We start from the raw sequence: 20695 nt of genomic DNA on the forward strand, positions 1-20695 counted from the left end.
TGAACCACCCAATTGGGGATCTATACTTTCGCCCATATAGAGCCTCATACGGTGCCATTTGAATACTAGAATGATAACTGTTATTGTAAGAAAACTCAATGAGTGGCAAATGGACATCCCAATTACCTCAAAATCCAATATACATGCTCGTAGCATATCCTCAAGAGTCTGAATGGTACGTTTAGCTTGCCCATCCATCTGTGGGTGAAATGCAATGCTAAGGCTCACCTGGGTCCCCAAACCTTCTTGGAAAGATTTCCAAAAATTGCCTGTAAACTGAGTCCCTCTATTGGAGATGATACATACTAGAATACCATGAAGTTGCACTATCTCTTTAACATAAAGCTTTGCATAATCTTCTGCTACATATGTAGTTCTGACCGGTAAGAAATGAGATGACTTCGTGAGTCTATCCATGATCACCCATATAGAATCATACTTACGTCGAGAACGGGGTAAGCCTATAATGAAATCGATGTTAATTACATCCCATTTCCAAGTTGAAATTTCTATAGCTTGCAACAATCCACCCGACTTTTGGTGCTCAATTTTCACTTACTGACAGTTAGGACATTGAGCTACGAATTTCGCTATATCTTTCTTCATCCCATTCCACCAATATATAGATTTAAAATCATGATACATCTTCGTCGCTCCGGGGTGAACGGAATAATGGGAACAATGGGCTTCTCTCAATATTTGATGGCGTAGTCCTGCAACATCAGGAACACATAATCTGCCTTGGCATCGGAGAACTACATCTCCAGAAATCTCAAATGATGACTTCTCCTTTTGAGGGAGTGTATTTCTGTAATGAATTAGCATGGGATCTTCGTATCGACGCTCTTTTACTTCAACTACTAGCGACGAGACCGCTGAATTTTGAATGATATCTCCCATAGTGACTGATTCCACTACTCGAACACCTAAGCTAGCTAACTACTGGAACTCATGAGCTATCTCCTTTTCTCTGGCTGAACATCGCATAAACTTCCCATGGACCTACGGTTCTGAGCATCAGCCACCATATTTGCCTTCCCGGGATGATACAGGATGTCAACATCATAGTCATTCAACAATTCCAACCATCACCGTTGCTGTAAATTCAATTCTTTCTGCTTGAAGATATATTGAAGGATCTTATGATCTGTATAAATATCAACGTGGATGCCGTACAAATTGTTACACCTCAAAAAAATTCATGTCGTCCTATGGTAGATAGACTAATGCAGGGTGAGAAGTATACGATGTTCTCACAAGTGAGAAGTAGTACTTAACGGTTCTAATTAAGATTCCAAAAACGTTTGAGGCAAGACGAGAAAGTTCGTTGCAGGATGTTGAGCATAAGTCGTGTTTTGAATAAGGATTTGCGAAGTACCGAGCTAATGTTGACTTAATGATGTCTTAAATAAGAGTTATAACACTCCTTAGATTGTTAATGAAGTGTTAAACAAGTGCTAAGAAGGTCCCATAAGGATTGGAAATCATACGAAATGATGAGAGCAACTTCGGAGAAATTGGGAGTTATACAACCAACTTATACGGCCCGTATAATTTATACAGTCCGTATGAGGGACCGTATAATCTGTCCAGAGAAGGGTACTCCACTGGAAGTATTATACGGTCACATATACGAACCATATAAGTTATACGGACCGTATAACACCGTCGGGACATATTTTAAATTTTATAAAAAGAGACCCCCAAGTCCTCATTTTTCATTTTCATCCTTTCTCCACACCTCAAGAAATCTCTAGAATATTCTCCATACCATTTTAACATATACCCAAGAGGAATCAAGAGTTAAGCATCAAGCGTTGATGGAATCAAGAGCATGAATGCTCATTAGGGTTTATACAAGTAAATAACTTCTTTAGTGGTGAAGTTGGGGTTTTCTCAAGTGGAATATTTTCATCCAAAGGCCATTTCTACATATTCAAAGGTGAGTTTTATGTTCATTTCATGTTGTTAAGATTATTGAGTGGTTAAAAGACTTGGATTATGGAATGAAGTGGAAAATGAAGTCTAAATAGTGGAATGATGATGTTCTTGAATAGAGACTTTATTTGAACTATAGTTCTTGACATGTTATGAATATAATCTTGTTATAAATAATACTAAGAGTGTTGAAGAAGCATTGTGTGTTGACGAATACGATGTTGTGTGGTAATTTTGGTTATAGATGATTTGAAATGGAATTGGGAGAATTGAATAATGTATAGTTTGATGAAGATTGTTGATCATGATATTATGAATGTTGTTATTGATGCTTGGAAGATGTTATATCATATGGAGGAAGTTGCAGAAACAAAGAAAATACTGCCCAATTTTCATTAGCTTTAGCTTAAGCTTAAGTATGTTTCCGATCATCTAATTCTAGTACGAATTCTCTTGAATGTAGAATCGTGAACATTGGAGGAAAGCGCTTAAATTGATAAAGTTAGAGCGACATCAAGGTATGTAAGGCTAGTCCCTTCTTTTCTAAGGCATGATTCCTATGACATGAATTCCTTTGTCTTTCCATGACCCTCTTAAATCTCGGAAACTATGAGTCTATGTTTATAAAGAGCTTCTCATGAGGTAAAGATAAGAAATATGTTACGTATGATATTTCTATGAAGCTAATGATCCTTATACGATTCTTGATGTTGCTCATTATTGTTACACTCACCTTACAATGCTTGTTCCTTCAAGGTGAGGCATAATGATTATGACTACTCCATAATGGAATCGAGGGTTCTCAACCTTACGTCACCCCGATAGGGTATAGTTTAAATTTGAGTTCTAATGCATGCTTTATGATAAGTGTATGATAATGAGATTACACCGTGCCTATATGGCCGGGCAGACACCGCTAAGGCGGGCGGCATATACACCATGTCTAGAGGGCATGGGCAGACACCACTAGTGGGCGGCATGAGATGGTTACCCCGGGCGCGAGAGGCCTGGGCGCAGGCTAAGGATGATCACACCGTACTTATATGGTCAGGCAGCTGATATATTTATACTTTATATGATGATGTTTATGATGTAAGTTAGCATTCATTGTTCCGTCTTAAGTGACATGCAGTTACAGGTTGTTTTCTTACATGAAGTTCCCTTATTTATTTGATATGTTATTATTATTAATGCCTTACATACTCAGTACAATGTTCGTACTGACTTCCTTTATTTTTGGACGTTGAGCTCATGCCCACAAGTAGACAAGGAGGTGGTCCAGATTCCTATGAGCTACTCAGCAGATTTACAGGAGCACTCCATTATTCCGGAGGTGCAATTTTTGATATATTATTTTGTGTATATATGTATATGGGCATGACAGGGTCCTGTCTCGTCCTTATGTCACAGTACTCCAGTAGAGGCTCGTAGATACGTATGTGTGGGTAGTAGATATCCCATAATGACTTCATGGTACATTCTTGTATATCATTTTTACAGTCGTGAGGGCTTATGTATATCTATGTATTGCCTTGGAGTTTTGATGTGTTCAGGATGAGTATGATGACTAGCGTAACGAGTGGGGCTCGGTAGTGAGCTCCGGGTACCCATCATAGCCCCCTTGTCAGGTCGTGACAAAAGTGGTATAAGAGCAGTTCCGTCCTAGGGTGTATCTACGAGCCGTGTCCAGTAGAGTCTTGTTTATGGGTGTGAAGCACGCCACACTTATAAACAAGAGACTGCGGGGCATTTAGGAAAAATGACCATTCTTCTTCTTATTAGATTGTGCCATAGAGCCATGTTATAAGATTTTTCCTCCCTAATTATGCGTTATGATTTCAGCGATGCCGGTAAAGAGAAAAGCCACAACCGCCCAGAAGGGCCAGGCTACTACAGCACGGCGAATGCAAAGGGAGCCACCAACGAATTTAGAAGAAGGTGAATCCCAAAATAAGGCTCCATCCAATACCTCTCATACTCCGCCTATTCTCGAAGAACAAAAGTGGGATTCAGCTCCAGCTCCCATGCCTCCAGTTCCTCCATCGGGTGCTTCGGGTTAACAAATGACCGAAGCTATTCAGCTATTGACACAGCTAGTTGCCGCTCAGGCTCAGCAGCGGAGTACGGGTCCAGATGACAGGGCGACTAGTGCTAGAGCCCGTGATTTCATGAGTTTAAATCCTCCAGAATTTTTCAGGTCAAAGCCGGACGAAGACCCGCAAGGTTTTATTGATGAGATGCTGAGAATGCTGAGGATTATCCATGCCTCTGATACTGAATGTTACACCCTGTATCTTCGAAGAAGCACTTATCAAATTTGAAACATAAGTACGTTCAGTTATGGTTAAATAAAACCACTTTGGAACATAAGCAAGCATTATTAAGTATATTTAATCAGTGAAGGCTGTATATAAGGTATACCGGAAGGTTTTATAAGGAAATGAGTGGAAGAAATGGAGTAGTACGACTTTAAAGAAAGGATGGGCAAAGTTTCATGTGAAAATTTTAGTCCAACTTGAGGGAATAATATCTCTTGGCATATGAAGTTTTTTAAGGTGTTTCAAAAGCCTAAAATGAAGTCCGTCGAGTCTAGTTTCTAACGCAACAAACTGCTCATCGATAGGACATCGTAGTAGAGAATTATGGACGTTAGAAGTTCGGCTGACAAAGCGGAAACGCGTGCTATAGAACTGCTACAGTAAAATGCTACAGTGACCCCCCGGATTTGGCCCCTATAAAAAGGGTAATAACCCCCTTTTTTTTTATCAGAATTTCCTTGAAAATTCCAGAAATTAGAAGAGAAAAAGTAAGGGAATCAAAAGTGAACAATTTTTAAGTAGCGGAGTAGTGTTTTAGGTCCGGATAACGCATGGTTGTGATTCTAGTATTGTTTTGCGGTGGATTTTAGCGTGGATATTGAGGATATTTCTGTCTTAACAAGAAATAAGGTATGAATCTTTCTCTTTTGGTATTATTTAATTCTTATTTACAGAGATAAAGCCGTTAAATAATGGTGTAGCGAATTTGTGAAGGGAGAAATGGGATAAACACCGTGTGAGGTGTTTTATGGAATACTTTGATGTTACCAATGATGTTATTGATGTTTGTATTGATGTTGCTGTTGTTGGTTGCTGAATTATGATTTTGTGCTAGGCATATAAAGAGAGGAGATGCTGCCGAAATTTCGGCTGATTCTAGAAAGATTTATTTGAAGTATTAAGACAAGCGTATAAAGGTGAGTCTAACAATAGTATAAATTTTCTTCAATATAGATTTACGAGCCTGGGAGGACAAGCGTTGAGTAGTTAAAGTTAAGGCGACAAAAAAAGGTATGTTAAGGCTAGTCCCTTTCTTTCAAAAGGCATGATTCCTATGTTATGATTCCATATATGTTTCCATAACCTTCTTACTTCCAAAAGTTAGAAGTTCATGATTCTTAAAAGCTTTTTATGATACTAGAGATGAGATTTTTTTGATGACAAACACGATGATGATGATTTTAATTCTAGAAATTCCAAAGCTTATGATTTTAATGTCATTATGACATTATTGAGCTTATTTCATGATTTTATTCATTATCTCTGATCTCACCTTATGATAATTGTTCTTTCAAGGTGAGAGATAGCGATGATGATTATTCCATAACATAAACGGAGGTTACTGACCTTACGTCACTCTGATAGAGTTATAGCTTTCTTTGGGCTCTCATGCATACTACTTATGTTATAATATATATATATATATATATATATATATATATATATATATATATATATATATATATATATATATATATATATATATATGTTTATCTGTATATGTATATGGGGGATATAAGGGAAGCGAGGCGTTATAGACGCATGGCCACCTGATCTGCTGGTATATTATGATATCGTCCCTGATGCGGGATGCCTGGATGCAGGATATATGGTTAAATGGATCGTGCCGTTCATTCCTCAGCACTATTATGTATATAATATATAAATGGATCGGGCCGCTCGTTCCGTGGCAAAATGATATACTTTTGGATCGGGCTGCACGTTCCGCAACAATTCTATTTTATGTATACGTATATGATAAATGTTTTTATGAAAGGAAAGTTAAGCATGCATGGTATCCACCTTGAGAGACAATCAGATGTGCAGGTTACCCTTTTCCCTCATGATATGCTCCATATGTCTTATTATATTATTGTTCATGCCTTAAATACTCAGTACTCCGTCGGACTGACGTCCTTTCTTGTGGACGCTACATTCATGCCCACAGGTAAACAGGTAGATGCGTCTGGCTTCTAGGAGTCCTACCAGCGACATCTTGAAAGCGCTCAAGTTATTCCGGAGCTACAGCTTATTGGTACTGCTCTTGTGTATATATTTGGGCATGGTGAAACCCTGCCCCGTCCTCATGGATTATGTATCTTATTTCGAGGCTCGTAGATAGACGTATGTGGGTAGATGATTCGTAACCTTGTCCGTACTTGCTATTGTATAATAGTTTGGTCAAGCTTATTGATATGATTGCGGGCATAACTATGGATAGCTATATTAAGTGAGATGTTCATAAATTATCCGTGTGATCCACCTAGTAGCGTGAAAAGAATGTTAGATCAGAGGTGCTCGGTAAGCTAGTACTGGGTGCCCGTCATGGCCTCGAGCGGGGTCGTGACAAAGTGGTATCAGAGCAGTTCGTCCTTGGATATGTCTACAAGCCGTGTTCGGTAGAGTCCTGTTTGTGGGTGTAAAGCGAGCCACACTTATAAATAGGAGTCTGCGGGGCATATAGGAATAATTGACCTTCTTTCTCATCTTAGATCGTGCAGTAGAGCCATGTTATCAGGTTCTCCTCATTTCTTAATCGTGTGTTATGATTTCAGCGATGCCTGTGAAGAGGAAATCTACGGTGGCCCAGAAGGGCAAGATGGTGGCCGCAAGAAGAATTGAACGGGAGCCACCGGCGGAGGTAGAAGAGAGTGAGTCTCATAACGTGGTTCCCTACCGGACCTCTCATGCTCCACCCTTATCTGCTCCAGGCCCAGTACTTCCAGTTCCACCGCCAGGAGCTTTGGGCCAGCAGATGACATAAGTTGAATATTTAGTTGCTGACCTAGTTGGTTGCCGCGCAGGCTCAGCGACAATGTGCAAGCCAAGGTGATAGGGCAGTGAGTGCAAGATCCCGCGATTTTATCAGTCTGAATCCTCTAGAATTCTATGGATCGAAACCAGATGAAGACTCGCAAGGTTTTATAGATGAGATGCTGAGGACATTACGGATAATACATGCTTCAGATACAGAGTCCGTGGATTTGGCATCCTATAGGTTGCGGGATGTTGCCGTTTTATGGTACAATAATTGGATATCTTCAATGAAGGAAAATGTACCTCCCCCAGCTTGGAAAGAATTTATAGACGCTTTTCTATGACATTACCTACCACCGAAGGTTCGACAGGCCCGAGCCGATAAATTTTTAAATCTCAAGAAAGGGAATATGAGCACTCGGGAATACAACCTCCGCTTTAATTCTTTAGCCAGGTACGCCCCAGCCATGGTAGCCGACATGAGAGATCTTGTGCACCGATTTGTGAGTGGGTTAGAGCCACATTTGTTTAAGGAATGCTTGACGGCCTCACTTCAAGACGGGATGGATATTGCTCGCATTCAAGACCATTCCCAGAACCTGGAGGAGAATCAGTAGCCACAAGGAGGTGAACCTGATTCTGATAGGGGGCGCAGGAAAAGGGCCAGATCTTTTTGTGCTAGCAGTGAGTATAGAGGAAGGCAGAAACAATAATATTCCAAGTATTCAGGCCAATAAGTGGCGAGCGCACCCCCTCGATTTGCGAGCAAGAGATTTGATCGTCCTATTTATTCTGGACCGGGTGAAAGCTCTAGAGTTTCAGGTTCCCAGTATAGGGATGATTCAGGCCGGGTGAGACCACCTTCACCCCGATGTGCTCAGTGTGGCAGGCCACACTCTGGAAAGTGCCGCATAGGTTCAGGCGCTTGCTACGCCTGCAGTCGGACTGGTCATATGATGCGCGATTGTTCGTTAAAGAATGGCGGAAATGTGGCTCAGCCCATAGGATCAGCGGTTGGCTCTTCATCGTCCATACGCCCGGTAGGGCAAGGTTTGCGGGTGCCAGTAGGTCGTGGTACAGGAACGGAAGGAGCATCCAGTTCAAGTGGCCCTCAAAACCGTATCTATGCAGCTGAACGACAGGATCTTGAGTCCTCCCCCGATGCTGACACAGGTAGATTGCCAATATTCTCTCATGATATATGTGTGTTGATTGACTGAAGTTCTACATTGCTATATGCTACTTCTTATATTGCTCGTGGGACCAGAGCGAAACTTGGGTTGATTAAATCTTTCAAAGTATTCCATTAGTGAGACCTCAATATGATTAGATAGGAGTTGTAACTTCTGCTTGTAGTATGAAGTGTAAGGGATGAGTATATATTTAGGTATGACCATTGAGCATAAATAAGCTAATAAGTTATGAGTACGAAGCGGTAAAAGAGGTAAGAGAGGATGATGTGCATGCCCAAAAGAGCTAGATATCGATAAGAGCCTTTTTATCATATAAAGTATATTAGCAGGGATGTTGTACGAAGGTATGAGTATAGAGATATATGAATATGAGACAAAGTTAAGACTAAGGTGCAAAAAGATTCTTTTTCAGAAGTCTTCTTGTTATAAGACTATTTAATTAGGAATATAAGGTTGAATGCCTAATAAAGGGTGTGAATGAGGCGTTGAAGAGATTGGTTATGTAATGGTAGGTGAACGAGTGAAAATGCGAATTGATATAAGATGTACCCTCCATTGAGAAGATCAATTTGTAGATTAAAATAGGTTTGTCTAAGGACCGAGTGTTTATGTGGCAAAGAGAAGGACGAACATTAACAATCAGGGTAGGTTTTGAGAATCAAAATTGGCGCCAGATACCATCACGACGAGGAAGTGGGGAAAGATGAGACAAAGGAGTATTGGACCAGAAGTAGGCCTTGTTAAGAGATAAAAATATGGCAATAAAGGGAATTGGAAACCACCTTAAAGGGTTACTACACTGGCAGGCTTATAAGATGAAATGACGATTTGACGATGACAATACCCAGCTAGTCATGTGCATGACTAAATAAAGATTGAAAAGGAGTACACTAAGAAAGAAGAAATTACCCAGGAATTCGAAAAAAAAGGGTGTAATAGGAAGTTCAGAAATGAGGAAGCAGGGAAGGATTGAGTATGATGGTATTCGAAGTAGATGGTAGACTAAGATAAAAGTTGAGTGAAATTGTCATTAAAGACAAGGGAAAGAACTGCATATGTATTAAGAAGAAACCATGGTATTGCTTATATAAATAAACCAAGGAATCCAATAAAGATTAGCCATCAGAAACGGAGGCGCTCTCTAGCCCAAAGGATCATCGGATACTATTGTAGCAAAACTAGGAATGCCAAAGGTTCAGAGTGAGAAAACCCAAAAGGGTTAAGGAAAATAAAAGCTAACTGGACGATTCTATCACGACCCGGCTAGGGGGGCCGCGACGAGCACCCGGTGCTACCCCACCCGAGCACCCCCGTATCGTACATAATATAACATCTAGGTGAACCATAAGTCAATTCGTGCTTTTCTTATCGTTAATCATATTGATCCCATTAGACGATCATCATCATTTAACATATCATAGGCATCTATGCCACATCATAAGTACAAGGCCGATGAGGCCAACAAAAGATATACAAAACATGGGCCGACATGGCCGAACATCTCTACCCACATACACATGACTACGAGCCTCTAAGAGTATGACATATCGTATGAGCGGGACAGGACCCCGCTATGCCCATAATTATATACACAAAAGAATAAGTACCTAAAAGCTACGGCTCTGAAAGAAATGGAGCTCTGCTATGCAATCACTGAATAAGGAGCTATGGATCAAGTCTGTCTCCCTGTGCACCTGCGGGCATGACGCAGCGTCCACAAACAAAAGGACGTCAGTACGAAGAATGTACTGAGTATGTAAAGCATGATCAACATCAATATAGAAGCATAATAGATATCATATGAAATAGCATAGGAGGGGAGACAGTAATATCATCATCATCATGTCGCTTACTTGCATACATCGTCGTTCGTATCCCATAATAATACTCGTACCATACTTGTGCTCATATTCGTATACATGTCCTTATTCGTATTCTTATACATAGTCTTATCACATTCATATTCATATTATATACATAGTCATTTCATATACATAGCATTTACATAGCATACCCGACCTTATAGGATCGGTGTTTTATATATATACTTGGCCAACCAAGGCTCAAGATCATGTGTACCTGGCCCTACCAAGGCATCAGGGTTATCCGTACCTTCTACAGAAGTGCGCGCGCGTTACGTAATCATATACATACTTTATACATAGTTATATACATATATTCTTACCCGGCATCATAAGCTCGGGGTCTTATCATAGCCCTTCATAGGCATACATATACATATACCATAGCTCGTAAGCATCTCTAGTCCCATTTTACTCTCATCATCATTACTATCCTCCTCATTATCGTTACATTTACATTATAGACTTACTCATCATACGAGGAACATAGTATAATCATAGTACATATCAAGGGTCGTGAGCTTATGAGCTCGGAATGTCAACCATGTGAAGACAACATACTCATATAGAGGAATTAGGAATTTGGCCAAGAACCATGCCTTATGAAAGACGGGTTAGCCTTACATACCTTTCCGTCGAACTATTCTACACTTGTACGTTCCCTTCCAATGCTAGCATTTATACCTTCATTAATATCATAACAATGGCCATTAGTCATTCACATTATCCACATTATCTAGATTCCTCAATTTGCCTCTAATTCACCCACACTCATGGTCATAACACCCAACTTCGTCCATTCATCTAAAGTGTTTAGTTCGTGATCTTAATACCATTTTTAACACATTAATATCACAACACAACAACATTCATAACTCAATTCAAACTATTTCTCAAAATGTCACTATCCATCATTCATGACCTAGTTGACAACATTTTCTACAATTCATGTATTTTAACTCTCCAATACCTTAAACATCTTGTAAAAATTATGAATCTTACCTTAGAAGTTGTAGGAACAAGCTTTGGTTGATAATACTCCTCTTTGAGCAAAACCCTAGTTTTTCTCCATTTGGATTTCTTGACTTGGATGATCCTTGATGATTCCCTTACCCTTGATTTACTTGTCTTAATGTTATTGATGGCTTATAATCCTTGAAAACTTATATAATAAATGTAGATAGAAGTTTTAGAGAGAAGTGGTGTAATGTTGTAATGAAATAAAATATGTCTTGATCCTCATATTTAATGAATTGGAAAATCTGTGTCGGGTAAACAGTGGTCGTCCATGGAGGTTTACAGTCCGTATTCCACTTTACGGACCGTCCTTCGTGGTCGTCTTTAAGCTTAAGCAGGACCAGAGACTTTGGCCTGCATGCATGGTGATTTACGACCATGGTTTACGGGCCGTAAATCACTTTACGGTCCGTCCACCAGGTCGTATTATACCTCTTCCTCAGCTGGAAGCAAGTTGTAGTTTGGCATGCCAGTTTACGACCTGGCAGTTTATGGACCGTATACCAGTTTACGGTCCGTATTTGCACTTTACGACCACTGGCAGAAAGCTGAAGCCTTTGTATGGAAGTTTACGTCTGCCAGTTTACGGATCGTATTGCACTTTACGGTCCGTATTTTGCAATATACGACCACTGGGCAGTTTTGCCAATTTCAATTTTTCTCATTTCTCGACTTTTCATTCTAATCATCCACATCCCTTTACATACTTTTCCCATGAAACATTATACACTCGCACTCCTCGCACACATCATTAGTTCATTTACTTGCGTACCAACGGGAAATTTTCCGAGGTGTAACATTCTACCCCCCTTAGGAACATTCATCCTCGAATGTTAAAGGCTTGGGGAATTCTATAAAAATTTCGCCAGAGTTTCCTCTGTAATGTGGCACTACCACCCTGTCACAACATCCCACAATAACAATGCCTCACAGGGCAATAATACAACAGCACTAGAAATTTGGCCACACACGACCTGAATGTATAAAAGGAAGACATGCATACCTTATGATTTTGACGTCTCACGTTGGACTTCTCCCAATGACTGAAATAAATGTGGGTATTTGGATCGCATATTCTCTTCCGCTTCCCATGTCATTTCCTCTCGATTGTTATTTCTCCACACAACTTTAATTGAGGCCACTTCTTTGTTTCTAAGCCTCCGTACTTGCCTATCTACTATGGCAATGGGTATTTCATCATAAGTTAACTTTTCTGTCACTTGAATATCATTCACTGGGACGATCCTCGTAGGATCTCCAACACACTTCTGAATCATGGAGACATGAAATACTGGATGGACTGACTCCAAATCTGGAGGTAGATCTAGCTCATAGGCCACTCTGCCTATTTTGCGTATAATCTCATAGGGTCCGATATACCGGGGACTGAGCTTCCCCTTTTTGCCAAATCTCATAACGCCTTTCATTGGCGACACTTTCAAGAATACCCAATCCTTAACTTAGAACTCTAAGTCCCTTTGACGATTATCTGCATAGGACTTCTGGCGACTTTGAGCCACCAACAATCGATCTTGTATAAGTTTGACTTTCTCTATTGCTTGCTGGACCAAATCTGGCCCTATCAACTTGGCTTCTCCGGTTTCAAACCACCCAATTGGGGATCTACAGTTTCGCCCATATAGAGCCTCATACGGTACCATTTGAATGCTAGAATGATAACTGTTATTGTAAGCAAACTCAATGAGTGGCAAATGGTCATCCCAATTTCCTCCAAAATCTATCATACATGCCCGTAACATATCTTCAAGAGTCTGAATAGTACGATCAGCTTGCCCATCGGTCTGTGGGTGAAATGCCGTGCTTAGGCGCACTTGGGTCCCTAAACCTTCTTGGAAAGACCCCCAAAACATGGCTGTAAACTGAGTTCCTCTATCGGAGATAATAGATACCGGAACACCGTGGAGCCTCACTATCTCTTTAAGATAAAGCTTGGCATAATCTTCTGCCACATAGGTCGTCCTGACCGGTAAGAAATGAGCTGACTGTGTGAGTCTATCCACAATCACCCATATGGAATCATACTTACGTCGAGAACAGGGTAGCCCTGTAATGAAATCCATATTAATCACTTCCCACTTCCAAGTTGGGATTTCTATAGCTTGCAATAAGCCACGCGGCTTTTGGTGCTCGATCTTCACTTGTTGGCAATTTGGACACTGAGCTACGAATTCCGCTACGTCTTTCTTCATCCCATTCCACCAATATATAGTCTTAAGATCGTGATACATTTTCGTCGCTCCGGGGTGAACGGAGTAACGGGAACAATGAGCTTCTCTCAAAATCTGATGGCGTAGACCTGCCACATCGGGAACATATAACCTGCCTCGACATCGGAGAACTCCGTCTTCCGAAATGTCAAATGATGACTCCTCCTTCTGAGGGAGTGTATCTCTGTACTGCATTAGGATGGGATCCTCATATTGTCGCTCTTTTACTTCCGCTACTAACGATGAAACTGCTGAATTCTGAATAGTAGCTCCGCTGCTACCTGAGTCCACCACTCGGACTCCTAGGCTAGCTAGCTGCTGAAGATCACGGGCCATCTCTTTCTTTCCTGGTCGTACATCACTTAGACTTCCCATCGACCTACGGCTAAGAGCATCAACCACAACATTTGCCTTTCCGGGGTGGTACAGGATTTCAACGTCATAGTCTTTTAGCAACTCTAGCCATCGTCGTTGCCGCAAATTCAACTCTTTCTGCTTGAAGATGTACTGGAGACTCTTATGATCTGTATAAATATCCACGTGGACACCATATAAGTAATGTCTCCATATCTTTAAAGCATGGACCACCGCGGCCAATTCTAAGTCATGGGTAGGATAATTCTGCTCATGTTTCCGTAATTGTCTAGAAGCATACGCAATCACCTTACCATTTTGCATCAATACACAGCCTAGCCCGACGCCTGAATCATCACAATAAATAACATATCCTTCCAATCCTTCTGGAAGTGTCAAGACTGGGGCTGAAGTCAGTCGGTCTTGCAACTCTTGGAAACTACGCTCGCAAGCATCTGTCCACTGAAACTTAGCAGACTTCTGAGTCAACTTGGTGAGCGGTGCAGAAATAGAGGAGAAACCCTCAACAAATCTTCTGTAATAACCTGCTAAGCCCAAAAAGCTACGAACCTCCGTAGGGGTCGTGGGCCTTGGCTAAGTCTTCACTGCCTCAATCTTTTGGCTATCCACTCGAATACCGTCAGCTGCAACAATGTGGCCCAGAAATGCCACTGAGTTCAACCAAAACTCGCATTTGGAAAACTTCGCGAATAACTCTCGGGCTCGAAGAACTCCAAGGACAATTCGCAAATGATCCACATGTTCTGCCTCGGATCTAGAATACACTAGGATATCATCGATGAATACAATCACGAATAAATCCAGAAAAGGCCTGAATACATTGTTCATTAAGTCCATAAACACTGCCGGTGCATTAGTTAGCCCAAACGACATTACTCGGAACTCGAAATGGCCATATCTTGTTCTGAAAGCTGTCTTAGGGATATCTTTCTCCCTAACTCTTACTTGGTGATACCCGGACCTCAAATCAATCTTTGAAAACCACTTGGCACCTTGCAATTGGTCAAATAAATCATCAATCCTCGAGAGGGGATACTTGTTCTTAATCGTCACTTTATTCAATTGTCGATAATCGATGCACATTCTCAAGGAGCCATCCTTCTTCCGGACGAACAATACGGGTGCTCCCTACGGGGATGAACTAGGCCTAATGAAGCCTTTTTCAAGCAAGTCTTTCAATTGCTCCTTCAACTCTTTCAACTCTGCGGGTGCCATCCTATAGGGAGGAATAAATATGGGTTTTAGTGTCTGGCAACACATCAATCACAAAATCAATCTCCCGCTCGGGAGGAAGGCCTGGAAGCTCTTCCGGGAACACATCCGGAAATTCGCTCACTACCGGAACTGACTGAAGAGTCGGTGACTCAGCTTCTACATCTTGAACTCGCACTAGGTGATAAATACACCCTTTCGTGATCATCTTTCTTGCCTTTAGATAGGAAATAAACCTACCTTTTGGTGATGCCGCATTCCCTTTCAATTCTAAGACTGGTTCTCTTGGAAACTGGAAACGAACCATCTTCATTCTACAATCAACATTGGCATAACAAGAAGCCAACCAATCCATGCCCATAATGACATCAAAATCTATCATCTCTAGCTCATGCAAATCAGCTATAGTACGGTGGTCACATATCATGACTACACAATCTCTATACACTCGGCTAGCTACCACCGATTCACCCACGGGTGTAGACACCTCAAAAGGCTTGATAGACTCCGGCTCAATTATAAATCGACCCGCAATATATGGAGTAACATATGATAATGTGGAGCCCGGATCAATCAAAGCATATACATCATGAGAGAATACCGATAATATACCTGTGACCACGTCAGGAGAAGACTCAAGATCTTGGCGTCCAGCCAAAGCATAAATACGGTGCTGAGGACCACTAGTACTGGGAGCCCTCCCTCTGCCTCTACCATGGCCATCTGGCGCATGTGAACCTGGCCCCGTAAGGCGTACAGATGCCAAAGATTCGGCTACCGACCCTGATGGCTGGGTCCTACCTCTACCATGTACTGAGGGGTAATCACGCATAATATGGCCTGGCCGAGCACATGAATAGCAATCATCTGAACCAAATCGGCATCGACCCCAATGCATCTTCCCACACTGGGAACACGGTGGTGCGGGTGGCCTTGACTGGCCCAAATCACCTCTGAATTGAGGTCCTGTATAACTCGGACTCGGCCCTGAACGAGCAGATCTATCAAGGCCCTGGCCTGAAAACCGTGGAGGTGGACTGGTCATAGAATAGCCTGAATGGCTGGGAAGCTACTGTCTGTGTCCACCCCTGGACTCGCTCCTCGAACCTGAAGATCTAGCTCTCTTGCTATATCCCCTATCTTGCTCACGTTCATTTCTCCATTGCTGTAGGTGTTCCTCTAGTTCCTGAGCATGTGCCTGAATGCGTGCAATATCCTTTCCATCCTGAAGGGACGCAGTTAAGCATTTATCCATCAAGTGTGGCCCTAGGCCTTTCACAAACCGGTGCACCCGATTGCCCATATCTGCTACCATGGCCGAAGCATATCTGGCCAAGGAGTTAAAGTGGAGACTATACTCTGTAGCACTCATGTTACCTTGCCTCAAATTCAAGAATTTATCGGCCCTAGCTCGCCGAACTTCTGGAGGCATGTAGTGATGGAGAAAAGCATCGACAAACTCTTGCCATACCGGTGGAGGTGCATTGGCTCCCCGCGAAGCCATCCATACTGTATACCACTGGATCGAGATATCTATCAATCTATAGGACGCTAGCTCTACCGACTCAGTGTCTGAAGCATGTATCAACCGGAGCGTCCGTAGCATACCATCAATAAAGTCCTGGGGATCCTCCTCCAGTTTCGACCCAAATAATTCCGGGGGTTTCAAAGCAATGAAGTCATGGGCCCTTGCACTAACAGTCCTGTCACCTTGCCCTGCGCTTGGCCTCTGAGTCTGGGCCGCAACCAACTGGGTCAACAAATTAATGGTCTCTCTCACGTCTTGGCCCGAAGCATTCGGTGGAGGAGCTGGAGCTGGGGCTGAGGCTCCCCCGTGCTCCTCGGTAATAGGCACTGTCTGGGAAGACTGAGATTGAGCCGCACTCTAGGACTCATCTTCCTCTACTACCAGTGGCGGTGCTCTTTCAGCCCGCTTTTCTGCCACCGTCTTGCCCTTTTGGGCTGCTGTAGCCTTTTTCTTTTTAGGCATCTCTGAAATACACAACACACGATTTAGGAACAAGAATTTCTTACATCATAGCTCTATCGCACGATTCTTATGAAGAAAGAAGGTCATATATTCCTAAAATGTCCGCATCTTCTCGTTTATAAGTGTGGCGCGCAACACACCCATAACCAAGACTCTACTAGACACGGCTCGTAGACACATTCTAGGACTGAACTGCTCTGATACCACTTTTTGTCACGACCCGGCTAGGGGGGCCGCAACGAGCACCCGGTGCTACCCTACCCGAGTCAATTCGTGCTTTTCTTATCGTTAATCATATTGATCCCATTAGACGATCATCATCATTTAACATATCATAGGCATCTATGCCACATCATAAGTACAAGGCCGACGAGGCCAACAAAAGATATACAAAACATGGGCTGACATGGTCGAACATCTCTACCCACATACACATGACTACGAGCCTCTAAGAGTATGACATATCGTATGAGCGGGACAGGACCCCGCTATGCCCATAATTATATACACAAAAGAATAAGTACCTAAAAGCTACGACTCCGAAAGAAATGGAGCTCTGCTATGCAATCACTGAATAAGCAGCTATGGATCAAGTCTGTCTCCCTGTGCACTTGCAGGCATGACGCAGCGTCCACAAACAAAAGGACGTCAGTACGAAGAATGTACTGAGTATGTAAAGAATGATCAACATCAATATAGAAGCATAATAGATATCATATGAAATAGCATAGGAGGGGAGACAGTAATATCATCATCATCATGTCGCTTACTTGCATACATCGTCGTTCGTATCCCATAATAATTCTCGTACCATACTTGTGCTCATATTCGTATACATGTCCTTATTCGTATTCTTATACATAGTCTTATCACATTCATATTCATATTATATACATAGTCATTTCATATACATAGCATTTACATAGCATACCCGACCTTATAGGATCGGTGTTTTATATATATACTTGGCCAACCAAGGCTCAAGATCATGCATACCTGGCCCTACCAAGGCATCAGGGTTATCCGTACCTTCTACAGAAGTGCACGCGCGTTACGTAATCATATACATACTTTATACATAGTTATATATATATAGTCTTACCCGGCATCATATGCTCAGGGTCTTATCATAGCCCTTCATAGGCATACATATACATATACCATAGCTCGTAAGCATCTCTAGTCCCATTTTACTCTCATCATCATTACTATCCTCCTCATTATCGTTACATTTACATTATAGACTTACTCGTCCTACGAGGAACATAGTATAATCATAGTACATATCAAGGGTCGTGAGCTTATGAGCTCGGAATGTCAACCATGTGAAGACAACATACTCATATAGTGGAATTAGGAATTTGGCCAAGAACCATGCCTTATAAAAGAAGGGTTAGCCTTACATTCCTTTCCGTCGAACTATTCTACACTTGCACGTTCCCTTCCAATGCTAGCGTTTATACCTTCATTAATATCATAACAATGGCCATTAGTCATTCACATTATCCACATTATCTAGATTCCTCAATTTTCCTCTAATTCACCCACACTCATGGTCATAACACCCAACTTCGTCCATTCGTCTAAAGTGTTTAGTTCATGATCTTAATACCATTTATAACACATTAATATCACAACACAACAACATTCATAACTCAATTCAAACTATTTCTCAAAATGTCACTATTCATCATTCATGACCTAGTTGACCACATTTTCTACAATCCATGTATTTTAACTCTCCAATACCTTAAACATCTTGTAAAAATTATGAATCTTACCTTAGAAGTTGTAGGAACAAGCTTTGGTTGATAATACTCCTCTTTGAACAGAACACTAGTTTTTCTCCAATTGGATTTCTTGACTTGGATGATCCTTGATGATTCCCTTACCCTTGATTTACTTGTCTTAATGTTATTGATGGCTTATAATCCTTAAAAACTCATATAATAAATGTAGAGAGAAGTTTTAGAGAGAAGTGGTGTAATGTTGTAATGAAATAAAATAAGTCTTGATCCTCATATTTAATGAATTGGAAAATCTGTGCTGGGTGAACAGTGGTCGTCCATGGAGGTTTACGGTCCGTATTCCACTTTACGGACCGTCCTTCGTGGTCGTCTTTAAGCTTAAGTAGGACCAGAGACTTTGGCCTGCATGCATGGTGATTTACGACCATGGTTTACGGGCCGTAAATCACTTTACGGTCCGTCCACCAGGTCGTATTATACCTCTTCCTCAGCTGGCAGCAAGTTGAAGTTTGGCATGCCAGTTTACGACCTTGCAGTTTACGGACCGTATACCAGTTTACGGTTCGTATTTGCACTTTACGACCACTGGCAGAAAGCTGAAGCCTTTGCATGGCAGTTTACGTCTGCCAGTTTACGGACCGTATTGCACTTTACGGTCCGTATTTTGCAATATACGACCACTGGGCAGTTTTGCCAACTTTCAATTTTTCTCATTTCTCGACTTTTCATTCTAATCATCTACATCCCTTTACATATTTTTCCCATGAAACATTATACACTCGCACTCCTCGCACACATCATTTGTTCATTTACTTGCGTACCAACGGGAAATTTTCCGAGGTGTAACAAATTCGATCAGTGCCAATACAACCAAATGGTATGCAGACAAGGAATGATGTAACATCTTCCCAGAGGAGCTCCAGATAGAGACACCAGTACCCTCAGGTATGTACTGTTTCCGTGAGGGATTTCTTGGTCGTTTGTGGCCAGTATGGATATTGATGTTGTAGCCCTGTGAGGCATTGCATATTTTGGGTTGTTGTGACAGGATGATAGTGGTACAATTACAGGGGAAACTCTGGTAAATTTTTTGTAGAAATCCCTAAGAGCCCAACATTCGAGGACGAATTTTTCTAAAGGGGGGAGGGAGGATGTTACACCCCGTATCTTCGAAGAAGCACTTATCAAATTTGAAACATAAGTTCGTTAAGTTATGATTAAGTAAAACCACTTTGGAATATAAGCAAGCATTATTAAGTATATTTAATCAAGGAAGGATGTATATAAGGTATACCAGAAGGTTTTATAAGGAAATAAGCGGAAGAAATGGAGTAGTACGACTTTGGAGAAAGGATGGGAAAAGTTTCGTGTGAAAATTTTAGTCCAACTTGAAGGAAGAATATCTCTTAGCATATGAAGTGTTTTAAGGTCTTTCAAATGCCTTAAATGAATTTCGTCGAGTCTAGTTTCCAATGCAACAAACCGCTCATCGATATGACATAGGAGTAGAGAATTATGGACGTTAAACGTTCGGCTGACACAGCAGAAACGCGTGCTGTAGTACTGCTACAGTAGCGACATACTACAGTACTACTACAGTAAAATGCTACAGTGACCCGGATTTGGCCCCTATAAAAAGGGGACCCTTTTTTCATCAAATTTTCCTAGAAAATTCCAGAAATTAGAGGAGAGAAAGTAAGGGAATCAAAAGTGAACAATTTTTAAGTAGCGGAGTAGTGGTTTAGGTTCGGATAACGCATGGTTGTGATTCTAGTATTGTTTTGCAGTGGATTTTAGCGTGGATATTGAGGATATTTCTGTCTTAACAAGAAATAAGGTATGAATCTTTCTCTTTTGGTATTATTTAACGCTTATTTACGGAGGTAAATCCGTTAAATAATGGTGTAGCGAATTTGTGAAGGGAGAAATGGGATAAACACCGTGTGAGGTGTTTTATGGAATACTTTGATGTTACTAATGATGTTATTGATGTTGGTATTGATGTTTTTGTTGTTGGTTGCTGAATTATGATTTTGGGCTAGGCATATAAACAGAGG

This window comes from Lycium barbarum, chromosome 11 (genome assembly GCF_019175385.1).
Source record: "Lycium barbarum isolate Lr01 chromosome 11, ASM1917538v2, whole genome shotgun sequence".
Taxonomy (NCBI): Eukaryota; Viridiplantae; Streptophyta; class Magnoliopsida; order Solanales; family Solanaceae; genus Lycium; species Lycium barbarum.